The sequence below is a fragment of the Paramormyrops kingsleyae genome, chromosome 5 (assembly GCF_048594095.1).
Source record: "Paramormyrops kingsleyae isolate MSU_618 chromosome 5, PKINGS_0.4, whole genome shotgun sequence".
Lineage (NCBI taxonomy): Eukaryota > Metazoa > Chordata > Actinopteri > Osteoglossiformes > Mormyridae > Paramormyrops > Paramormyrops kingsleyae.
This window is the reverse complement of record NC_132801.1, coordinates 4,962,888-4,988,331: the sequence shown is the minus strand read 5'-3', so window position 1 is coordinate 4,988,331 and position 25,444 is coordinate 4,962,888. Positions and strand designations below refer to the sequence as shown.

The window sequence follows — 25,444 nt, the reverse complement described above, 5'->3', positions numbered from 1 at the left end:
TATGAGAATCAGAGAACGAGTCTCTAGTACAACTTACAGTTATTCTATGGCAGCGGTTTGAGCGTTTCTCCAAGCATTAACTTCAACACCCACAATGCTTTGCTTTGACGCGTCAGACGAGGCAGCCCAGGAGTCCTGCTGCTTAGGGAGCGCGATGGTTCAGTGCCGAGCTCCGCTTCTCGATGCGCACGGAGAACCGGATCAGCACGGAGCGCTGGAAAGCGGCGCTGCAATGCCGGCTGCAGCGTGCTCGGGAGCCGGGGACCTGCGGGGACTCCTGCTGCGGAAAGTGCCGTGGGATTTTACCTCCGCAGGTTTCCATGATTGGATATTGTGGGAGCAGCTGATGTTGCATGCGGATAGTTCAATATATAAAGTGGATTTGCCGCTCGTCTTGGAGAGTCTTTACACCTATGTTTATTTTTGGGGTGACAACTTTGTGGATGAAATCTGAAATTTAAATCAAATCTGGATGTAAAAACATATCACCGTTTCTCATGTAAAAGTAAAGGGCATAGTCCCGGACGGGATGACACATGGCTGCCTCATATCGAAGTAAAAACTTTGCGCTCCGCATGTGATGTGCGTTTCAAAGTCAGCCCTGTCCGGGGTGCAGTTGTTCGTCTGAAAGCGGATACTTCGGATACCCACACGGGATACCCACGCTATGGATTATACAAACACCCTAATATCACCTAATGTCAAAGACGCAGGAATAACGATGTGCATCATTCGAAGAGGAGGCTGGTGACTGGTACGTTTCTCACTCACGTTATTATTAATTAATCGGTTGTTTTTTGGAGATACTTCTAGGAACATGCGGCGTTTAATGGGAAACATGAGACAGCAATGAAAGCCCCGAGATGCCGGTCATAAGTCAGAGAAACGGCGAAGCGACGCGCTTTATTAATCCCAGGTGCGGCTGTCGCGCTTTAGCTCGCCTTTTAGATGCATTCAGGGACGCTGCCCCTTTTCTGACTAGTATTACGGTTTGTGTATTTTTATTGTTGTTTCTTTGAAATAGAGGCTATTTTGTTTTCTGATTCTAACTTTATTTTACTGATAGCACATATAATTGGGCATAGTAGCCTATAGCCAAAGTCTTCATCAAATCGGTTTAATATCCATAGTCAAGTTGCGCAATTAAGTTACAGAAATACAGCTGTGGCATGACTTGAAACTTGTATTTCTTTTATGATGTTTACGCCTCGCACCGCTGTTTTTAGCGCGGTGAGGGGCTCCGCACCTGAAGCCCGAACAGTCGGTGCACTTGCGAGTGGCGGTACCGGGGGGCGCAGGTGTGCGGGCAGGATATATTCATGTTAATAAATATATAATTTCCCTCAAGTTTTTTCAGCTCTAAAACATTTTCTAAATATAGTCAATATTGTTTTAACTTAATCGACGCAGAGATCATGCAGAACTGCGGTGGGTAAAGTGGCTCCGAATTCCCTTGGGGGCGCCGTCCTCTCTTCGGCTGCTACGGGCGAGTCGTGGGGGCGGTGGTGGGATGGGGGGGGGGGGGTCATTCAGCAGGCGTGAGGCTCCTTACCTCCCAGAGTGGCTCTACTCAGCTGTGAATAAACACCCCCACCAGTCACCCCCCCCCAAATCATCCGGGACATCTCTGCGAGATCACATTTTAAGAGAACTTGGGCTCCCGCATCACAGCCAGTGAGACCGTGTCAGTGGGAGATATCTAGGAATATTTCTGTAGATGACAGCATCAGGCAGTTTCACCTGCAGGAATGATGATATCTGTAGCTTTTATATGCCCATGTCTTTTCTTACAGTGGAAATGCTGCTTGTCATTTTAGTCCTTGGTCGGGGGAAATGGTTTCATCATTACCCCTCTCTCCACACTCAACGTTTGCAATGCCTAACGGTGACTTGCCATTTAACCATCCACTGGGTTTGCTGAAATAATGTTTATTTTTCACTCATTTTTAAGTGCTGTTGTAGGATGTAAGGGGGTGACATCCTGAGTGTGACCTGCCCGTGTGACAGTGGGACGCTCGGGCTTCCTCTCACTGGACCTCCTGGTCTCCAGTCCCTCCTCAGGGCTCCTGGACTGGAGGCAGCTTGCTGAGCCCTAACTGCGGGCTCCGTGGCTGTGGTTCAGTGGGTATGGGGGCCGCTTCGAGGGGGGGCTTTTCCCTTTGGGTGTAAGCTGTTAGGCTGGGAAGAAGCGAGGAAAGTACACTGGCGACAGCTGGGGCTTAGCAAGGCTGTGAGCTGCTCCGAGGGACACCCCCCCCATACGGGCTGGTCTTTACCCCGTTAGCCTGGTGTCTTGCATCTGGTTACCCCCCCCCCCCAACAATCTTCCCATTCCTTGGCGTTAAGGAATTTCCAGCTATTGTTGTGACCAAAGACAGTGTTGCCTCTGTGCCTGTATATGGTGCAGCCATAATGGCTCCCCTGCCCCTCCCTCCCACTACCCCCCCAAACACCCCCCCCCCACACACACACACAGTGCCCCAGCCTTCATTAAAATCTTCTTGGAACAAGCCTTCCTTTCTCCTCTGAAGAGGGACCCACTGTCTGCCGGCAAGTGACTCTCAGGGCGGCCATTGACGGTCGGACACTTGGTCCACAAAAGGAACTGCAGTGTCAAATCAGCGTGGCTGGGTCCCCGAGACGGAAGAACCGCCCCCCACCACGGAGGGGGACAAAGGCGGACTTTGTGTCAGCGAGCGTGCCCTGACAGAAACACTGAACCTTCCACTGCCGTCCTCATCCTCATGCCTGAAAAGGATGCATGTCCTCCGGGCCGGGAACTGGGCGTGGCTCTCCCGGGAACTGGGCGTGGCCGTCCCGTGAGTGAGAGCATGTGAGCTGTGTGCCTGGCTGCGTTTCTGTGCATCTCTACATATGGGTCCGTCTGTACTTGTGGTTGTGTTAGGGTGAAGTTAGCATCTGCAGTTGTCTCAGATGTTTGTGTTGAGATGGAGTTGCTGCTTTTTTAAAATTTTCTGCCATGTGTGGATTATTCCCTGTTTAGATTTGGATTATTCCTTGTTAGAGGTGGATTATTTAAATGTGTTTATTCTGCAGACGCTTATACAAAGCGAGGTAGATTTCAGAAAGGAGGGTCAGACAATCCTTGGAGCAATTATGGATTAAAGGCATCACTCAAGGGCACAAAGATGACACCACTCCAACTCCAGACCACAGACTACAGATCACAGACTTCCAACAGCCTAACCAGTGCACTGCACTATTCCCTGTTAAATGTAGTTTATTTCCTCTTGTTCCCCATTACATATAGATCATTCTCTGTTATTCACCATTACATGTGGATTATTCCCAATCCTGTTATTCCCAATTCCCTGTCGTCCCCCGGTTAGGTATGGGCTATTCCTTGTCGTCCCCCGTTTAGGTATGGGCTATTCCCTGTCGTCCCCCAGTTAGGTATGGGCTATTCCCTGTCGTCCCCCGTTTAGGTATGGGCTATTCCCTGTCGTCCCCCGTTTAGGTATGGGCTGTTCCCTGTCGTTCCCCGGTTAGGTATGGGCTGTTCCCTTTCGTCCCCCGGTTAGGTATGGGCTGTTCCCTGTCGTCCCCCGGTTAGGTGTGGGCTATTCCCTGTCGTCCCCCGGTTAGGTGTGGGCTATTCCCTGTCGTCCCCCGGTTATGTGTGGGCTATTCCCTGTCGTCCCCCGGTTATGTGTGGGCTATTCCCTGTCGTCCCCCGGTTAGGTGTGGGCTATTCCCTGTCGTCCCCCGGTTAGGTGTGGGCTATTCCCTGTCGTCCCCCGTTTAGGTAAGGGCTATTCCCTGTCGTCCCCCGGTTAGGTATGGGCTATTCCCTTTCGTCCCCCGGTTAGGTATGGGCTATTCCCTTTCGTCCCCCGGTTAGGTATGGGCTATTCCCTTTCGTCCCCCGGTTAGGTATGGGCTATTCCCTGTCGTCCCCCGTTTAGGTATGGGCTATTCCCTGTCATCCCCCGTTTAGGTGTGGGCTATTCCCTGTCGTCCCCCGGTTAGGTGTGGGCTATTCCCTGTCGTCCCCCGGTTAGGTGTGGGCTATTCCCTGTCGTCCCCCGGTTAGGTGTGGGCTATTCCCTTTCGTCCCCCGTTTAGGTATGGGCTATTCCCTGTCGTCCCCCGGTTAGGTGTGGGCTATTCCCTTTCGTCCCCCGTTTAGGTATGGGCTATTCACTTTTGTCCCCCGGTTAGGTGTGGGCTATTCCCTTTCGTCCCCCGGTTAGGTGTGGGCTATTCCCTTTCGTCCCCCGGTTAGGTGTGGGCTATTCCCTTTCGTCCCCCGGTTAGGTAAGGGCTATTCCCTTTCGTCCCCCGTTTAGGTATGGGCTATTCCCTATCGTCCCCCGTTTAGGTATGGGCTATTCCCTGTCGTCCCCCGGTTAGGTGTGGGCTATTCCCTGTCGTCCCCCGGTTAGGTGTGGGCTATTCCCTGTCGTCCCCCGGTTAGGTGTGGGCTATTCCCTGTCGTCCCCCGGTTAGGTGTGGGCTATTCCCTGTCGTCCCCCGGTTAGGTATGGGCTATTCCCTGTCGTCCCCCGGTTAGGTGTGGGCTATTCCCTGTCGTCCCCCGGTTAGGTATGGGCTATTCCCTGTTGTTCCCCGTTACACTCTGTGAGGATGCACACAGTAAGCCTGATTCCCCGTATAATGGCAGACACACTGTAGGTGTAGAGGCCAGATCGCCTCCGCCTCTGTAGCTCGTGTAGCTTGGCAGGCGTGTGCCGGGTTTTTCCTGCTGCTTTTTGACAGACAGATAGCTGTGTGAATGGCAGTAGGCAGCCCGAGACACTGACCCACAGGGAGCCAGTTCTGAACTCATCTGCCCCTCCCCCCAGGGTGTTCATCCATCCTCCCTCATTGCCCCCCTCCATTCCTGTGATGTTAGCCACTTAATGATTCTGTTTACAGTGTCTGTTACATTTCACACACATCCCCCTCACTATCACCCGCACGCTAACCCCCACACGCAATCCGCTGCACACAAGCTGGTCAATGGCGCACATGAGAGCGACGTTGTCATTGTGAGTCCATCCCAGCATCCTCGGTGGTCTGGGGGTCTGCAACAAGAGTCCATTCAGCCTGGGACTGCGTTTGCCTTCGGTGCGGCACAGGAAAGCTGTTTTTCCTCACAAACAATGGCTCTCTTTCACTCTCCCGATGGACTCCAGGAGGAAGAAAGCGGACATCTCGGCCCCCAGCCGCCGGGGGCGGGGCTCCGGGGGCCTGCAGCTTATTTATTTATTCTTCTGCCTTTTCTCTTGCTCATTTCAGGCGCTATGCTGAAGTGTGCTGTCGGGGAGGGGCCTGAAATTTATTAGAGATGGGGGCAACAAAGAGAAGCTTGTCCCAGAGGTACTGGGGGGTGGGGGGGCGGTGTCCTGGGGGGGCGGGGGCTCTGACTGGGAACAAGCATCGGTGTGATGGGGTGAACTGTTCAACCTTCCTGGGGAAAATGGCACCTTTGTTCCTAGGTGCGTGTGTCTGTGTGAGCTAGTTCTGAAGATCTATGTTTTCCTTCACTGGTCCCTCTTTATCCATCCCATATTTCTATCCCCGTCAGCAAACGGCTCATCAGCCAACACGATAAAGCAGCCGTCCTTACGGCCCCGTCCTCCCTCTGGGGGCCTCAGTGGTGGAGCTCAGGGCGCGAACCACTTACCAGCCTGGAGTTTTCATACCATAAAGTGTAAACGTTGCTTCTTAAGGCAGAAGTTGGAGGATTTTGAGATTTTGAGTGTGCAGGGATCATCTCAACTGAAACGTCACACGAATGCAGCTGGGGTGGCTTAGAGGGTGTTATTCATTGGGCTGCAGTGAGTTTACTGTTCCTAGATGCATATTTAGGCTGGGGGGGGGGGCTGGCTGGCTGCCCCGCATATCCCAGACCAAAGGAACCACTGAGTGATGATGCAGTCAACTGATGTCATGCAGGTTCCTAAATGTGTGTGTTTGCTGGTATATTTACGTTGTATATAAGGGGTTTCAAATACTGTAACGTTGATAATCACCTGAATAGATAAAGGAGAATGTGGAGGCCTTGCCAGTGGAATCGCACTGCCAGTCTGCCTTTGATGGTGAGCTCCTTGGTGACGTCCAGCAGCGGGAGATACCTCCTGAAATCATGCATCACAGTCCGTGACGATGGATCGTCATGGATCACAGTGCGTAGCGCTCAGAATAATCTCCCAAATAAGGGCACCATTTAGCTTTAATATATTCATACTTTTGACATTTTTAGATTTTTGATTGCAGTTACAGATTTTTATAAAATCCAGTTTCCCTTTGTGGGGACTGAAAAACACAGTTAAAATATTTTGTCACTTTGTGGGTACATATACATGCCCCACCCCCCCCATGACAAAGGGAGAACATGCGAACTCCACACAGATGGAACCCTGGAGAAGACTCGAACCCTGAGCTAGAACCCAGAGTTGTGAGGCAGTAGTACCACCCCAAAACTCTTAATGTCATTTAATTAAATGCCAGTTGATACTGTGTAATAAAAAACATGAGCCAGTAATTGGGATTCAGCCTTCCTGCGTGTGCAGTGTCACTCTGCAGTTCCTGCGTGTGGTCAGTGTCACTCTGCAGTTCCTGCGTGTGGTCAGTGTCACTCTGCAGTTCCTGCATGTGCTGCACGTCTGGCATGCATGTGGGTCACATGTTATGGATGCGCATGAGGACGGCGGCCTCTTCCCCTGCAGCCTTCGCATCCTTCAGCGCATGAGCAATGTAACCACCAGTGTAACTCGCATATGGCTAATGCAACATACACTCACTCGCCTGTCATGGTCAGAGAGGTTAGGGTCGCGGACTCTGCAGATCAGGGAGTCTCAAGTTGCGTGACTCTGAGAGCATTGATTAGGGATTCAGCTACTTGCTGTTCAACCAAAAGCTGCGTGTCTCTGCGTTGGTTATTTTCTCCACAAATTCAGATTCGGGGTTTAACTTTGAGGAGTCTTGCCCTTGAGGGGTCGCTGAGTGTTGTGGCTTGTGTGAGCACCGCAGCACCATACCTACACCATACCTACACCATACCTACACCAGGAGACCCTGGCTTCTTAATGAAGGTACTGCAGTGGAGGTGGTCATATCTCCACCATAGCCAATGCACTGGGAAGCGCAGTAGCCATAAATAGAAGCTGGTCTATTGTAGCTACTGACCCCTGTAGGCGGCACATAGGTACTGCATCCACACATTGGGCAGCTTTTGTATGGTTCTGAATACATACATTAATATCAATGACTGGGTTCACAGTAAGGATGTTACAGTTTACAGGGGGTGTCCAGGCTGGCCTCCTGGGACTCGTGCCCCCGATGCAGGTTTAGTTGCACTTCATCCACCCGTTGCTGGTCCAATGATATGTCAGATCGATGTTCTTTTTGGCTGGGGGTGGGAACAGTAAATGGGGGGAGCTGCTACAGGGATTTTTGTGTCTGTCCCCTCCTCTGAGTTAGTGCCTCGATTCAGCCCCTCAGCAAGGAGGGGGGCCGGGGCAGGGGGTGGATATGAATGCCGGTGTGTATCCTCCCCGTGGTCGACGAGCCTCTGCCACCCTCCAGTGCCCTGGGCCTCCCGCCGCATACAGGGCCACCTTATGTATCCACTGGGGGCTGTTTACTCGGGGGGAATATTCAGGTGTGAGCCATGCCCCCCCCCCACATGACCGGTACTGTCAACAGCCGGACAGAAGTTGTCTGTTCCCTCCACGGACCTTGTTCCATGTTTCCTGACCTTATCAGTGCTCAGGTAGTTCTTTACCGTCTGTGGCTCCGCTTTGAAACATCAGCCGGTACTATGAGCACGGAGCTTCTGAGATCCACAGCTGAGCCGAAACTCACTGTGTCCAAACCGCTCTTTCTACTCGTGACCTTTCTCTTCTATTTCCTGCATTTTTTGCTGTTTTTTCCCCACAGTGGTTGCAAATCAAAGAACATTTGTGGCCCCGGCCGGTTTCTGGATCCTGCTTGTTGACAGGCAGGCGCAGATGCATGCCCCGGCCTGTAGTGGGCCTCAGAGAGCTCTGCGCATCGGCCTTATTTTCTTCTTTCTGTGTTTTTATTCCCCAGTACCACTATGCATGTGAGCCCAGACTGTACCGTCTAACCAGCATTGCTTTGAGTGCTGCTTCAGTGAATATCCCTGCAACTCCTCACCATGAAGATGACTGGCAGGTACCAGTAGGTTCAACAGGTCCCAGTTTGGAAATCTGAGCACCTTATGGTCCCCTGGTCTTAAGGCTGTTGAGTGTTAGGGTGGAGTTTGTTGTGGTTCCTGTCAGCCATCTTTTATACTAATTTATGTTACTATATCCTCCAAGTTTTTCTTTCTCTTTTCCAAAATACCACTCCAGTTAACAAATGGATCTGGTTGAAGAAAACGGACAGGTGCAGGCTCAAGTTTTGCAACTTTTTTGGTGTTGCTGTCTTTGGAACGGTCTTTTTTTTAGTCTCTGCTGCCAGCTTGTGGTGAGGCATGGTGGTGCACATTATTTCTTAGAAGCCCTAATGTAGGTGCTCCTCCTAGTGGTCACTATAAGCCAAAGTACAGTGCTGAAGATCGTCCCTGCTCTCGCCTCCAAAGCCCGTTAAAGATAATGAGTTCGCCTGGCCTCAACTTTTGCAAGTAAATTTTCTTCGGAAGTCCTGTTTTTTTAAGTTCACCACACTCTAGAAATGATAAATGTGACAACACAGAAATACGGTAGTTTCCTCTACACATGCATAGTCTTCATGGATAGCAGTGCTGATACATATTGGTCTGACATGCTGTCAAAGTGGATCACTTCCAGGGTGAGTGCTCACTTCCCACTCGCAGCTGGGAGTGTGCAGTGTGGACCTCTGTCTCCCTTTCTTCGCTTTTACAATCTTAAAGTGCAGTCAATGTTGGTGAATTTGTGCCTATATTGGGTGGGGGGGGGTCACGTATATATCATTTTGACATTGTGGGGACCATTTCTTCGGTCCTCCCAAGGGGAAACTCAATTTTATAAAACTATGTGACCGCAATCACAAACTAAAAAAGCCAGTGGTCTCATATTTTCTTTGGTTACTTCTGGTTAAGGTTTGGGCTGGGTAGGGCTTAAGATCGTTATTGCTGTGTTAGAGATTTGCCCTAGAAATGAATGGCGAGACTTCATAAAGATATGATTACAAATGTGTTTGTGCGCGCGCGCGCGCACGCGCTCACTTTGACTCCTGCCTTGTGCCCAGTGCTTCCTGTGATAGTTACCTTGGAGGTCCTGCACTGATTGGATAAATAGCCGTCATGAATTCTGGGAGGGAGGGTGAGGCAGTGTTGCGGCTGTTGCCTCTGGCCATCTTGGTGGGAGGAGTCAGGTGACCTTGGTTATTGAAGTTTATTGGTTCCACCTGGACCTCACTCTCATTGATTGGCTCCCGCGCCCAAATGCCTCTTATTACACTCAGCAGCCCCGTTTGTCCCAATGCTCCAGCTACCAGTATTGTTTTCGCTCCCCCTTCATTCTCAAACCACACTTCTCCTCAGCCCTGAAAAATGAAATATTTTTTAGATTAATTCAAATCTTTTGGCTAAATGTAGACTCACTCGATTCTGTTCACCAGGCCAAGCAATAGAAGTTCCAGGCCGGTTTTCTAGGATGAATTACTGACACACCATGATACATATCCAGGGTGTAACCAGCATGCCTGCCATGAACAGTGTGGGGGATTGTGGGTAAAATGCAAATTAGCGCATCGGAGGATGAACTGGAGCCTCCAGCAACCTGTTAACAACTAATGTGTCTCACCTTCAGGTACCTGAAACCATTAAAATCCAAAGCTCTGCCAGAGGACATGCTGCATAAGCATAAATGGGACAGTGAATGGGACTGCTTTAACAGAAATACCGCTGTTGATTTAAAAGCGGTACAGAGGCTTCGTTTCACTCCCGACATAACGGAATCACAGGAATGATATCCGCAGCCTTAATGCAAGATCTGAGAAGACAACTCCCCCTGTTGGTGATGAGGATTATCGCTGATTTCACGTGTTGGCTTTGCTGGTAGATCGCAGAGGGCACGTGCCGGTAGTGTATAGAAACTGTGTATGTTTTAGTGGTGGTTCTAATTTTTTATTTTTATTTTTGTGCTTCCTGTGTTTCTTGATCAGACTTTGTAAACCCTCTCTGTCATCTCTCTTTTTAGCTCGTCAGTGTATGAAGCTTGATTTTTTTTTAATGTCGTGTGAAACTGATGTGTTTCTTTACGTTTCATATTCGGTTTATCTTGTATTATTTAATATCTATTCATAATGTATTTGGAGATTTTTAAAATAGCTCAAAACCTATAGTAATTCTCTACCGCTGTAATCCTAAGATTTTCCCGTACATACAGATGAAGATGAAATGCAGTGTGCAAGTCTGCCAGAAGAGGGCACTTTGGTGTTATTGGTTGTTAAATGAATAAAATTTCATAGGTACAGACCATGTGCTTGCTCCTTTTATTATCAGTAGTCTGTGATATAAGTAAACACGTCTTAAGACAATTTGAAGTCTAATCAAAGCAATCATTGGCATTCATAATAGTAACTGTCAGTTGAATTACTTTTTATGACGTAATTTCTCTTTTTTTTTATCACATATGAAGAAGTAGACTAAGCCGCCTTCATCGTCCGATTCTGCTGTTTCATCAAAAAAATAAGTAGTTGCTAGTCTGTCAGTGACCACTGGGGGGAAGCAGTGCTCCATGAATAAGCGCGATTGCGAGGCGCCGTAACGCGAATATGCAGTACAGTACAACAAGTCCAGAGAAATGAGCAGCTCGGCGATCGTATTATTACTGCTGTCATTACAGCCCATCTCCCTTTGAAGATCAAAGCGCCTCCGCCACTTCTGTGCGGATGCCGGCGCGATTAACCCTGCGTGAACTTCAATAAAACTGATTGAACGTTCCAGGATGTCTGACTTTATTCCCGCTGCAGCAGCTTGGAGCATATTTGCTTGCTATATTTGCTTGCTATATTTGTGTTATACTTTACTTCTGATACGCCTTTGGCGGGGCGCACTGCCTGTAAAAAGGCACACCTTTCATCGCCCGCTCTGAGACCTTGTTTGGCAGGGTCACACGCAGCCCCCCTCCAAGAGATGAGAAGGGGTGCGGTGGATGCGGCTGGTCTTTCCGTGGGATCTAGTCTGGCCAGTTTGGGGAGTGGGGCGGCAGTGGGACATTACTAAGCCCCACCTGAGAGAAGGCTCCTCTGGACTCTCTATCTGTCCTTCCTGGATGTCGTTCCTCTGCTTTGAGCGATTTTCCGCCTGCGGGGGCGCAGTAACTCCCGGTTACTCCTCTGAATTCTGTGTAGAAGGAGCGGGTCCAGGGGCTCGCTGGCTCCGAGCCCGACGGGGGGCCACTGGGGGTCTCCATGCTGACATGGGCGGATTTGATAACCGCCACGAACGCTGATATGGGCCCTCGTGTAATGTGCTGTTTGTTTATTTCCTTTCTCTTTTGCTGCTCAGTTTTCATCTAACTGGTTAGTATAACTCAGGCCCCAAACACTGGATGTCTAACTGTACCCCCTCCCCAGCTCTTGTGTATTTGGGTTTGGAAAAACCACCATCTCGTGTTTCTGCTCTGGACAGCTTCTCCGTCTTCATGCTTCAAACACATGAAACCCACTCCCCTCCGACCGCCACCCCAGATCCAGACCCCGGCGGCTCACACAAATCCTGTCAGGAGATGCTGGGATCGAGGAACCGTGGAGAGTCGGGCTTGGGTACGAGATGCGTACATGGTGATGGAGGGCCGACCTTAGGGAGGACACACCCGACCCATATACCTTCATATGTTCACGTTACTTTATGATAAACTGGTTCACAGTTCAGTCATTTTAATATTGAGCCAGGTCACCCTGATTTCCATCCAATAATAAGTCGGACGGTTGTGAAGAGAAATGTAACCAGAACCAGTTCTGTCTGTGTCCCAGGCCCGGTTCTGTGGTGGACATGCCCGCTTTGCACAGAACCCCTCCCCGACGTGAGAGTTGCCAGTCACACCCCCGCACACCGCAGCAAAGCCCAGTTGGGCCCCGACCGCAGGGACACCGGTCCGGCGACAGACTGGGCCTGAAAGCAGAGGCCCAGGCAGCTGAGTGCGGCTGGCATGCGCTCCTGTTTAATCCTGAACCCCCCCCCCCCATTTATTTACCCTGCCGCCCCCCCCCCGTCCCTGCCTTCTGTAACTTCTCATACACTTAAAAATATTGAGCGTCCTTCTGTTTTTCTCTGGGCTCTGCTTTATGTCTCCCTCTCCCGTTTTGGTGACTTACGGTCTCTCGCGCTCCACAGAATCCCTCAATCATCTCCCCGTTTCGCCCGCGTCTCGCCGACATCCAGCATCTCACACATGCTTCGAACATCAGCTACTTTTATTACTTCCAGTTATGCGTATGCCTGTACAGCTCTCGCACCCCTTAGGGTGTCAGTGTAACACACAGCAACCAGTTAAAATATAGCTTGAAACGCCACAAAAAACTGCTGATTTATCCCTCTACTGATCTGTGTCTCTTGTTTGCATTTATGTCAATTTGAATATATGTGATGAAGTTAATTAGCAGATGTTTGAGTCATCTGGCATATGTGAGAAGGAGGGGCTGCCCCTCTAGTTTTGATTAATCTGCATCTGTGCCCCCCAGGCCCTCATTCTCAGGCACAGCCTCGGTTACATGTGTTTCAAGCCTGTGAATAACATGTGTGAACTGGGGGGAGGGTATCAGCCTCTCTGCGTAAGGCAGGGGGTGAGTGATGTTCCGAGCACTCTTACGCCCCCTAGTGTCTGTCTGCCGCCATGCGTGCGGCTCCCAGTACACCTTGAGCGCACCGCCCTGACGCTCCCCCTCCGTCCCTGATAACGACTTCCCTTAATTAGCCGGCGTCCCTCTGATGTCTTCTGCACGGGTCCGAAGTCCATGGGCACCGGCCCATGTTTAACCCCTTCTGCACGCCCCAGCCTGTGATTGGCTGGCTTGGACCCGCGGCTCGTTTTATCAGAATTGAGGGCAGATATCTGAGTTGGCCATATGCAGGTCGTATTAACAGATTACCGGGAGTGTTTATTGGCTTTGGCACCGCCCGGCCCGGCCCAGCCCGGCCTTTAGATACACAGGTAATGGTGGCCTAAACAGATGGTAGTGGGATTGCACCCTAGGCCTCTCTCAGGTGTCATTTCAGGACCTGCAGAGGTTAGTGGAAACCCTACTGGGGGGTGAGGCTCATGATTTGCTGCCTCCCCCAAACTCAGCTTACACCAAAATGCGTATGTGCATGCTCAGATTCCTGCGGCTCCTGTGTGACCGACCTGATCCGAGGATTAGCTACAGTCTGGCAGGATCACACAGTAGCGGTTTGCGGGATCCTTTGCGGGATGATTTGCTGGGTCCTTCAATCCTTCACAAGATTCTTTGTGGGATACAGGTTTTGGCCAGGACCAGGATCAGGAGTATGTGTGAAAATGCAGGTTCTGCACTGGACCGGGATGAGGAGTGCGCATGGAAATGCAGGTTCTGCACAGGTCTGGGATGAGGAATGTGTGTGGAAATGCAGGTTCTGCACAGGTCCGGGATGAGGAATGCGCGTGGAGATGCAGGTTCTGCACCGGACCGGGATGAGGAGTGTGTGTGGAAATGCAGGTTCTGCACAGGACCGGGATGAGCAGTGTGTGTGGAAATGCAGGCTCTGCATGGGACCGGGATGAGGAGTGTGTGTGGAAATGCAGGTTCTGCACAGGACCGGGATGAGGAGTGTACATGTACATAGTCTGCTGCTCTATAGTCTGACCTGCTCGGCCTACAGCAGGCGCTGGGAGAGCCGTTAGATTTGGGCCTGGTCCTTTAACCCCTGTTCCTGCCTCCCCCGTCCCCCCGCTCCACTTGAATGACCCCCCCCCCCCCCCATAGCAGAACGGGGTGCACATTATTGTGTGCCCTGCTGCTCGTTCCATGTCGGTGTGGCTGGAAGGTGGAGAATTAGCCCCCCCCCCCATGTGGGGTTAGTGGGTGTGCCATGTGCCGTTTGGCCTCCCCGTCTATTTGTTTTTGCCCGGTTTCTGGGGACGACTGAGGGGAAACACATTTCTTTCCATGCAACTGAGAACGTGCAGCATTCTCCGTGCCTTTAACTCCCCCCCCCCCAAACCCTCCTCAGCACCTTATTTTGGTTACGCAACACCTTCGACTCAGAGGAAGTTTTCCCTGTCACTGGAAACCCCGTCACGTCTTCCAGCGGGATTAAAAAGGTGTTGCCTGTTAGAATCTCAGCATCCCTCCATGACGACCCTCTCAAGATGGCCGTTTTTCAAAACTGTGTAACTGTTTGACCTTTAAAAAGCTCAGTCTGGAAAAGCGGAGTAACGGCCGCGGGTCGCTGCGGCGACGCAACACGGCCCCGGCTGGAAAAGGCACCTTTGACGTCATTCTCCCACCTGCTTAGATGAGACGCGGATTTAACGGCGCTCCTCATTACATCCGTGAACAGTGAGCTTTTTGTGTGACTGTATGTAACAGTATACTCTCACCTGTGTACATAACACAGTTATCGCTCAGGGAGGGCTTGCTGATATGCGTGTCTGTCTGTGTGCATCCTAAACCCCCCGGTGTGTGTGATCATCCGCGTCTACTTCAGTGTGTTTGTCCCATTGGCCATTGTACGAGAAGTCAGATGACTCTGTGGGTCCTGGGCTGGCTCCCCTGACTAAGCGTCTTGACCGAGTATGAAGTCAGACCCAGACGTTTGTATAAATAAATTCACCCCCCCCCCGACACCCTCTCCCACGTCAAGCAGGTGCTTACTCTGTAGGACAATGGGTGGCCTCAGACTCCCTGTCCGTTCAGGTGGTTCCAAGATGTGGCCTCGACAGAATAACAGAACGTCCTAAATATGGGTGGTGGTCATGGTTGGTGGGGGTGTGTTCTGGGTTTAAACAGTCTCCCCCCACAACCCCCCCCCCCCACCCTGTTTAAACAAAAAAAAATGCTTCTCTAGTGAACATGCACCAGGGAACTTGGTTCCCTCACAGAGGTTTGTGTGTCTCTCATTTTCCCAGATACAGACCCTCCAGAAGTTTGTCTAACATTGGTATGGAGTTTCATGGAGCAACCAGGAGCAGCAGCGTCGGGATGGAGTCTGATCATATCCCATCATGCTTTTAGCTGGGAGCTCAGAGCAGGACGTGCCCGTGTGGTCCCTTTGGGTCTGGGTGGGGTCGGCCGCTGGGTGGGGGCGGCTGCTGGGTGGGGTCGGCTGCCAGGTGGGGGCCCCACAGGACTGCGAGGGCAGCCGTGAAGCTTCCGGAAAACCTCAGCATGTCATGTTGATTTTCCAGGGAAGGGTAGAAAAGTTGCAGCAGCATGAAGTGGTGTTTCGGGGAGAAAAATCCCAGAATTCACCGAGTGGTGTTTAAGGGGGGTGTGTGTCGTCTTCACCCCCGAGCTGAGGTGGGGGGGCCGGGCGGCGTCTGCTGCTGGTACTCCATGTTCAGATCCGCCTGAGTGCAAGCCCAATTTGGGGATTGTACCTTGGCTCTGGTGTTAAGCAGCACTCCCCCCCCCACCCCACCCCCTTCTCCACCTGCCCACCCAGCTCTGACACGCTTACCACGCGCCTGTCCAAGCGTGTGAGAGGAATTTGGGGGGTGTTCGTTTTACATTTGATCTGGTCCTGTTGTTTTTCTCTGGCAGATGGTAATGCTTCCAATCTGAAAGGTTCAGGGGGTGGGGCTTCCTTCTCTGCACATCGCGGTGAAGACACGTCCATGACAGCGCACCTTGGGGGTGGGGCTGGGGGACTGGGGGGCTGGGGCCGGTGTTTATTCTGTATTTTTGTGAAATTTGATGGTTCAGCAGCCAAATAGGAGGTGGGTTGTAGGTCAGCCTCCTCCTGCACTGTGCCCCTGGGGGGTGGGTGTGAGATCACTGGGCCCCTGGGGGGGGGGGCATACGGACAGACCCATGAGGCTATGCCCGTCTCCTTTATTCGCTGAATAACTTTAGTAAAACGGGCCGATCTTTTCCCAGAGGGGGTATGAGCCCCAAAAAGCAGCTCAGCATCGATGTCAACAGACAGCCCCCCCCCCCCCATGTGACCAGCGCCAATGTGTGTGTCATGCACTGACTGCTGGGGTCCCTGGTCAGTACCTGCAGTGCCCCTAGTGGCTGAATGGTGCAGGTACCTCTCCTGGAGGGGCCTAGCTGTTAGTACAGGATAAGAACTCAACACAGGTCAATGAATGATGTTTCCCCCTGTCAGTTATTTTAATAACCTATGTTTATTCCTCAGCCTGGGGGGGCGGGGAGGCAATGGACCAGACGTCCGTTTGCGGCATAACTGAAAGGCGGCACACAAGCGATTATTGACCCCCCACGGGGCATTAAAAGTCACAGGAAGAGGCGTGAACAGTTTCGTCACTGTTTGGCGGGTGGTGTGGGGGGGTACTTCTCGCGGCTCGCCGCTCCGCACAGATATCTGTGGCTGAAAACTCGATCTGCGGGTACGGAGAGCGTGGCTGAGTAAACAGAGTCTAAAATTACCCGTCTGTGCAAATCTGCCAGAATGGGTTTGAACTCCGCTTTTATCTGCCTGGAATTTCCCTGGAATCTGAGTTGTCCATTTCCACTTTGTTTTAACCTAATTAAATATTGTCAGAGCCAGATCGCTTAAAGGCACCTTTGTTTGGGGAACTGGAGATAAAGTGAAATATGTACCTTCGAGAGGAGGACAGTGAGAGAGAGAGTGAACGAGAGAGTGAATGAGAGAGTTAACTCTCACCTGCCCAACCGCCATTAGACAATCAACATTCTTAAATCCGTGTGTTCCAGTTAAAAACTACTTTTAAGTAAGTTTTTCCCAAAACATTATCACTGAGTGATGCCTATGTGACCATCTGATGCAGTGTAGGCTGCAGTGTAGGCTGCAGTGTAGGATGCAGTGTAGGCTGCAGTGTAGGATGCAGTGTGTCTATGCAGAGAGGCTCCCGACCCCCTTGGATGCACGTGGTAAGGCAGGTGTTTGGTGTCAGACTGATGGTACCCGGCGCTGGTGGGCTCAGGTGAAGTGGTACGAGTCGGGGGACTGTGAATGAGCGGAGACCAGGGCTCGACTGGGGTTAAAATCCACCCTGGACTTTTTGGGGGTGTCCCAATATTATATTCGCCGAGCCAGTGGGGGTTGTACAAAATGGATTATGCTGCCCCCTGCAGCCGGGTCGTGTGAAGCCAGCCAGTACTGCCGTTAATGACGCTGCGGCCCCCATGCGGGGCTGACTTGCACGCCCCAGAGGCTGGACGGCCTCAGCCGTGGTGTGGGGGCAGAGCTGGGTTCTGTGTCACAGACTGGGCCACTGGCATTTCTACACTGGGATGCCTGAGTGTCCCTTTCCAAGCGGGATCAAAGCCATCTTTAATGGGCTGCAGGGATCTGATTAACGCTCTGGGAGTTTTGCAAATGAATTCCGCGTTCTCATTGTGTATGTTTGTGTTTATCGCATGCTAATGGGAACAGTGCCCCGCCCGGGGCTCTCGGCTGAAAACAACGATGGTGGGGGGGGGGGGGGGGGTATGGAGCCAAACGGGGGGATTTGCAGATGTAAATCGCAGGTAAGCGCTTCCATGTCCAGATTCTGGTTACATCTGCAATATAATCAGGGTCAGAGAAGTTGTTTTCAGGCCGTGTCACTTCCTTTTGGTTTGTCAGTGTACATGCATGTACACTGACAGTACAGTATGCGTTTGTGTGTGTACATTTGTGTGCATGTGTGCCCATGTGCTTGTTTGCATGCGTGCCCATGTGCCTGCATGCATGCGTGTGTGAGTGCACATGTGCCTGCGTGCATGCATGTATACTCCCTTTCTGTGTGTGAGTGCCCTTGTGCATGTGTGTGTGTGTGTGAGTGCCCATGGGCCTGCATGGTGCCACTGGCTGACTGCGTGCCCCCTCCCTGGGCGGCCTCGGTTCCACTGGCTGACTGCGTGCCCCCTCCCTGGGCGGCCTCGGTTCCACTGGCTGACTGCGTGCCCCCTCCCTGGGCGGCCTCGGTTCCACTGGCTGACTGCGTGCCCCCTCCCTGGGCCCGCCTCGGTGCCACTGGCTGACTGCGTGCCCCCTCCCTGGGCGGCCTCGGTTCCACTGGCTTACTGCGTGCCCCCTCCCCGGGCCCGCCTCGGTGCCACTGGCTGACTGCGTGCCCCCTCCCTGGGCGGCCTCGGTTCCACTGGCTGACTGCGTGCCCCCTCCCTGGGCGGCCTCGGTTCCACTGGCTGACTGCGTGCCCCCTCCCTGGGCCCGCCTCGGTGCCACTGGCTGACTGCGTGCCCCCTCCCTGGGCGGCCTCGGTTCCACTGGCTTACTGCGTGCCCCCTCCCTGGGCCCGCCTCGGTGCCACTGGCTTACTGCGTGCCCCCTCCCCGGGCGGCCTCGGTTCTACTGGCTTACTGCGTGCCCCCTCCCTGGGCCCGCCTCGGTGCCACTGGCTGAATGCGTGCCCCCTCCCTGGGCGGCCTCGGTTCCACTGGCTTACTGCGTGCCCCCTCCCTGGGTCCGCCTCGGTGCCACTGGCTGAATGCGTGCCCCCTCCCTGGGCGGCCTCGGTTCCACTGGCTTACTGCGTGCCCCCTCCCTGGGCGGCCTCGGTGCCACTGGCTGACTGCGTGCCCCCTCCCTGGGCCCGCCTCGGTGCCACTGACTGACTGCGTGCCCCCTCCCTGGGCGGCCTCGGTTCCACTGGCTTACTGCGTGCCCCCTCCCTGGGCGGCCTCGGTGCCACTGGCTGACTGCGTGCCCCCTCCCTGGGCCCGCCTCGGTGCCACTGGCTGACTGCGTGCCCCCTCCCTGGGCGGCCTCGGTTCCACTGGCTGACTGCGTGCCCCCTCCCTGGGCGGCCTCGGTTTCACTGGCTTACTGCGTGCCCCCTCCCCGGGCCCGCCTCGGTGCCACTGGCTGAATGCGTGCCCCCTCCCTGGGCGGCCTCGGTTTCACTGGCTTACTGCGTGCCCCCTCCCTGGGCGGCCTCGGTTCCACTGGCTTACTGCGTGCCCCCTCCCGGGGCGGCCTCGGTGCCACTGGCTTACTGCGTGCCCCCTCCCTGGGCGGCCTCGGTTCCACTGGCTTACTGCGTGCCCCCTCCCGGGGCGGCCTCGGTGCCACTGGCTTACTGCGTGCCCCCTCCCTGGGCGGCCTCGGTTTCACTGGCTTACTGCGTGCCCCCTCCCTGGGCGGCCTCGGTTCCACTGGCTTACTGCGTGCCCCCTCCCGGGGCGGCCTCGGTGCCACTGGCTTACTGCGTGCCCCCTCCCTGGGCGGCCTCGGTTCCACTGGCTTACTGCGTGCCCCCTCCCGGGGCGGCCTCGGTTCCACTGGCTGACTGCGTGCCCCCTCCCTGAGTCCGCAGTGCCGGCCCCTTCTGCTCCTCGTCTTGGGGTGCAGCACAGAAAGGGGTCGGCATCCTGTGGGATGGAGCTGATCAGGGGGTGTTTGTCACAAATGAAAAGCACACGATGGCTGCCTGCACCCCCCCCCCCCCCCTCGCGTTACAAACGCCCTGTGAAGCTTTTAATTAACAAACTTTGCATATCCAGCTGCTCTGCCATTGTGCTTTGTAACCAGTTATAGCCCACAATTGCAGTGCACGTTCACGTTCATGGAAATGTAGTATTTCAGGGGATACGCAAGTGGTAGTTTGAATGACGTGGTCATGGTGGCCAGTGTGCGGTTTCTCGACGATCCAGTGAATTGTGTAAACATATATTTAGTACTACACTGGAGCATGGTGGACAATGCCTGTTGTGAGTTCCGCAGTGCGTCCGCTCCCTGCCGCGTGCTGGGATGGACCCGTCCGGTCCAAGCAGCAGACCCCCTCTGACTCTGACCACTCCACCCTCCCACCTCCAAGATCGCTCAAAGGCTGGGAGGAAATGAGTCACAGCGGGACAGCGGACCGGCACCCTCCTGGCTGGGGGGGGGGCAGGGTCACCATCCTGTGATGAAACCCTATCCCATAGCAGCTCCCCAGGAGGGGGGGCCTCTCTGGTGGCTTTTAGCTCCTGTGTTAGCGCTCGGCCATGTTAGCCCCTTCTTCTGACGGATGCCTTAAAGTGAAGGTGATTAATTGTGATTGTTGACACGCCACAGCACAACAACGAAATGCGTCCTCTGCATTTAGCCCATGTGTGACATTGTGACATAGCCGGGGGCAGCTCAGCACCTGGGGAGCAGTGCTTGGGGGCGGTATCTTGTTCAAGGTACCTCAGTGGTGCTTTGCTGGTCAGGAATTCCAACCAGCAACCTTTCAATCACAAGTGTGCTTCCCTAAGCTTTAGGCCACCTCTGTCCCAAAGCTACGTCTACCCTCAGCTCCGTCCCCTGTGAAGCTACGTCTACCCTCAGCTCCGTCCCCTGTGAAGCTACGTCTACCCTCAGCTCCGTCCTCTGTGAAGCTACGTGTACCTTATAGCCCCTTAGCACTCACCAAGACGGCTACCATGAGGTAGTAGCATTCGAGTAGTTAAGGTCACTGTTTGCTAGCATTAGCTTCTTTGTGCTTATAGTCACTTTGAGTCAGTTTATTTTAGCAGTGACATGTTGGTATTCTTGGCTGCGTTGAGCATAAGCCTCTGTATAGTCTTCACTGCTGTTAGCACTGGAACGGACATAATTCTGGGCACCACTGGAGCCCCGCCCCCCTCAAACAGGGGCAACGCGGTCCTGGATGCGAACAGAACGTGCCCCCTTTTTACGGCACCCTTGTAGGCCTTGTTAATTAGAACAGTGTGGGGCAGTAAACAATGCAGTGCAGGAACGAGCCTAAGAAAAACAAAAACATCAACAACAAGAGGGCAATAAAGGAAACACACACATCATTAGCGAGCCTCTTGGATTCTGTCGATGTGGTCGAGACCCCTCAGAACAGCATGGGGGGGGGGGTTTGAACCCTCCATCTGAATACCACAGTGAGGCATCACGTACAGCAGAAGTGGATTTAATTAGTTTAGCATGCTGTAACTTTCCCGTTTATACAGCTGGATGTGTTATTGGGGTTAAATGTGTCGCGATTGGAGCCATTTTAGCGAAGTGCTGTGTTACACGCCTCCATTAAGATTCCCAGTTTCCCCATGAAACCACTCCCACTGAACGGTGGGTAAATTCCACGGGTCCATGAGCTGACCGGGTCTGGCCTGGTGGTACCAGTCTCCCGCTCGAGGCTTTCAGGGTGAGATGTGCTGCCCTTGCCGGCCAGACCTGCCGCCAACGTGCCAAGAGCGGGGCGGAGGGGCCCGGACAGGGTGCGGGGCCCTGCGACGGCCGACAGCGACAGGCTGTTTGTCTTGGCACATGCTGAAACGGTCCATCTATGGTCTATTTTTATTTCTATGCAAATCACTGGGAAGACCCTTGATCTCTGCAATGCCTTCGATGTATCAAAAATGCATTTCCTTTTACACTCATATCCATTTATCTATTTACTTATTTATATATTCTTAAGTTATATATTCCATCTTGCAGTTCCTTCTATGCAAATGTTATTCTTTCCGATAACCTTTTTCCAAAAGGGAGGTGTCAACACAGTGTCTGGAAGCGACAGGGCATTTGGAGGGTCCTGTGTCCTGTCCGCCGCTCCCTGCTCTGTCCAGTCCAGGTCTGTGGCCCACGAGATTGGGCTCACAGAGCCTTGAGAGGTTGCGGGGATGGGGGGGGGGGGTGTGTGCAGCTGTCTGCGCAGCTGTCTTCATGGGGACAAAACTGGAGATAATATATAGCTGCTTTCACAAAGAAATGTGTGCAGATCCACCTTCCATATTTCTATTTGGTTTTGTTGGGGGGGGGGGGGGGGTAAGTATTATTGATTTTATTATGAAGCTAATGGGAAGCCCCCCAATATAGAAAGGCTCAGATTGTGTGTGTGCAGGTGTGAATGTGTGTCTGTGTGTGTCTGCATGAGTCTGTATATGTGTGTGCGCATGTGCAAGTGTGTCTGCGTGTGTCTGCATTTATGTATCTGTGTGAGTGTGTTTCTGCGTGTGCCTGCTTGGCATTCCGGTGATTTCCAGCCGACACGTGGTTAGCCCCCCCCCGCAGCCCCTCCTCCCCCCATCACACCTTCTCCATTTCACTTCCCATTGGTGGACAGGAGCTGTGTTGCATTTATTTTTATATGTACATATAAACCCCTGGGAGTGTGGCTGACGTTGGGACAGGGGGGGTATGGCCTCTCGGGACATGGGGGGGGGGGGGGTCTGGCCCCCCAGGACGGCCTTCAGTTGGCATCCATCTCCTTCCTCCCGTGAGGTCGGCAGTAAAGCAGATCCCGGTTGAGTGCTGTTTCGCCCCCGGACCACGCCGCCCAGTGGGGGGGTCACATGCCGTGTGCTGCCGTTTTCCGGAGTTGGAGGGGCCTGGGGCTCATTTTAATGGGCCTGAGGGCCTGCTGCTTCTGCCACGTCTGCCCCGGGCCCTGTCAGAGTCAACATTTCAACTCAACATTTTGCTCCCGGGATGCATATATTGATACTGCATTTAAAACTATTAAGTTTAAACTCTAGAGCTTAAAATAACTGCTTAGAAACAAGAAATGCATTCATGTATACTTAGATGTCATTTGTTGAAGGGGTATGGGTACATTATTTGCTAAGACTGTTTTTACACAGAGGGAGGGTTTTACTCTAGGGAAGGTTTTTCTAATTGGCTAATGGCACATGATTGACAGATAAGCAAAGGTTATCGGCACATGATTGGCTGTTGAAATGTGATTGACAGGTAGCTGGCTAAGGGAAAATGTAGAAATTTGCCTGACAGACGACCAGTTAATAAGATGTGATTGACAGCTCTTTAGATTGCTACACAGAAGGTGGCCTCACCGAACTGCACAAGTATTTTGGCTTTCAGCCATAGTTACATTTTTTTTTTGTTTGTTTTCTGAGGCAGACCTTGAATTTCAGGGACCTCTTCCGGGTCCCCCTGACTCATAACACTCACTTATTCATTCCTGGTTAACCTGCTGTGCTTTAACCCCAATATAGCTGCTTGGCTATTTTGCTTCGTTTCCTGTGGCTTATCTGATTGGTTGATAGGAGCGCATGCCCCCCCCCCCCCCCCCCCCCCGCTTACCTATAGCGTTCCACTGGAAAGAACCTTTCCAAGTGTGGAAATAAGAGCTGCCGGTGGAGGGGTGGGTGCGGTGGACTGCCTGAGATGGGGGGGGGGGAGAGACAAACAAGGCCTCTTTGATGCAATCAGACCCTGAACCTGAACCTGTGGGGCTGCCCCGCCTCTTGGCCCGCCCCCAGCTCCGCCTCCAGGCCCCCTCCTCCAATAGGGCACTAGCTCCTCGGACAGGTCCTGGTGACTGGCAGGTACCTTCTTCCCTGGGGCGGCAGCTGTCCTGGGACACTTTTTTCAGCAGAGACAGTGGTGCCATTGTTAGGCTCTTATCCTCCCACCCGTTCCCTCCCAGCGCTCTGTGCTTTTGCAATGTTAGGTGGGGGGGTTGGCATCCTCCAGGTGGGTCCTGTTCATTTTATTGGCCCACAAAGCTGCCCCTCCCTAACAAATTAATTTAATACTTTTTCGGTTACTGCATAATTCCATACATGTTACAAATTTATAGTTTTGATGTCTTTATAATTATTCTGAAATGTAGAAAATAGTACAAGTATACCTTTTTATCAGTAGGTGTGTCCAAACTTTTAAGTGCTGCTGTACTTCCTGTTCCTGTTCAGGGGACGATGGAGGGAGCTCATTTCGGCGTGCTGGTTGGGGGCCACGCGTGGCACCGGCCCCTGACTCCGCCCAGAGCGGACCAGCTTCTCTTCTGTGCTTCTGGTGAAACTCTGAGGCATGAAAATGTCTGCTGTGAGGCGTGATGCTCTTTGAGGGCTCTGTTTGCTGAGGTCTGTTTGTTTCTCTTTCGCCACACCACATCAAAGACGCGCGCAGCTCGTTAAAGGCAATTAAGAGCATGCTCTCAGAAGGGGGCGGGCAACCCTGGATTAGGAGCCCAGTTTGCCTGGCATCCCAGTAAATGCCAAGCCGATAATTCTACTGGTATCCACAAGAATTTTTAACCGGGACACCGAGCTTGTGTTATTCTTTTGCCCCCTGCTGGCTGTTTGGGGGATGGCGGGGCCTGTCCTGTGTCTTAAATAGGACATGTGGACCGCGTGTCTTTGGTCTGTGGGAGCAAACCGGAATCTCCGTAGGCGATGCACTCAAACTCTCCACACATGGCTGGTTGTGGGTTCGAATCCACAGCCTTGTGGTCTGCACACCATGACGAGTCGAACGTGTGTTCATTCTCTGACTTCTCTGAGATTTGGCCACTCAGGACTAATGTACTCAGATATACCACCATAAGCCACATAAGATCTGTCCCCTTGGTCTGTTAATCACATAAGGCAATGAGTTCAGCCACTTGACGGGCGACTGTCCCGGAACTTGTGGCTGATCGGTGATCCCATCGTCAGAGATGAAAATTTCAGGTCCAGGAAGCAAAAATCCAGACCAAGGTTTTGTTTCGACCAACTGAGCATAAAGAGTCACAGTCACAGAGTATTCAGCTGGTTGGTTGAAACAAAACCTGGGACTGGATTTGCACTTTCTGGCCCTGAAATGTTCACCTCTGCCCATTGGTTCTCCCTGGAGGGCCCTTCTGCACCTGCTGGGTGAGCAGAAAAAAATAACGCGCTCAGCTGAAAAAGCACGTCGTAAAGATCCCAATCTGTGAGTAATGTCATAACTTTGGCGCGCGGAAATGCGCCCTCCCTGGGGTTCCGGCGGCGTCCTCATGTCTTGCGAGTGCATAGGAGAGGGCGGCAGGATGAGTGCCCCCCACCCCTCACCTAGTGCCCGTCCTCAGGAAGGAGCACGCACCGGAGCCTGGTACTGGGGGGGGGGGGATCGGCGCACTGGCCCGACCCCGACTCTGAGTTTCATCCGACAGCGAGCGCATGAAAACTGGCATGTTGTGGTGGTTGCCACGGAAATGCTCATCCGCAGAACACAATGTCATTCCGCGGGACAGGTGGGGGGGGGGGTTTGGCGGGCGCCTGATGAGGTAAGGCCGCGGCTGTTGCCATGGACGCCGTCGTCCCGCGATGCCTCGGAAGGGGCACAAGTGAACTTCAAAGGAGTGGCCGTCCTTGTGGGGGTGGGATGGGGGGTGTTCTTGGGGTTGAAAGCCAGTCTCCAGGCTGACACCATCTCATCCTGCTAGAACTCGCAGTCTCCCTCTGCCCACCCCCCCCCCCCACCCGCCTGCCGGCTCCCTCAATGCATCTCCACTCCTCCTTAATCCATTACAGTACGCCCGAGCCGGGGTTGGCGGGGGGGGGGGGGGGGGGAGGTGGATTTTGTACATTCCCCCCTCATTGTTGCTTGTCCTCTCCGTAATCTCTGTGAGCCCGCGGGCCCAGTGCCCATGCGGACCCACGGCCTCCATGGTTCTTGGACTAT

The 25,444-nt window shown here is 53.0% G+C and overlaps 2 long non-coding RNA genes across 4 annotated transcripts in view; both read left to right on the top strand.

The window, feature by feature from the left end:
- Nucleotides 1-132: 132 nt before the first annotated feature.
- Nucleotides 133-25,444, top strand: part of LOC111852258 (uncharacterized) — a 52,300-nt gene continuing 26,988 nt past the window's right edge. For all 3 annotated transcript variants that reach the window (XR_002840194.1, XR_002840196.1, XR_002840195.1), the window contains exon 1: nucleotides 133-754. This is a non-coding gene — a long non-coding RNA (uncharacterized lncRNA). The remainder of the gene's footprint in view (nucleotides 755-25,444) is intronic.
- On the top strand, nucleotides 8,213-10,433 carry LOC140590828 (uncharacterized). The gene is made up of 2 exons (XR_011991674.1): nucleotides 8,213-8,617; nucleotides 9,768-10,433. It is a non-coding gene; the product is annotated as an uncharacterized lncRNA (long non-coding RNA).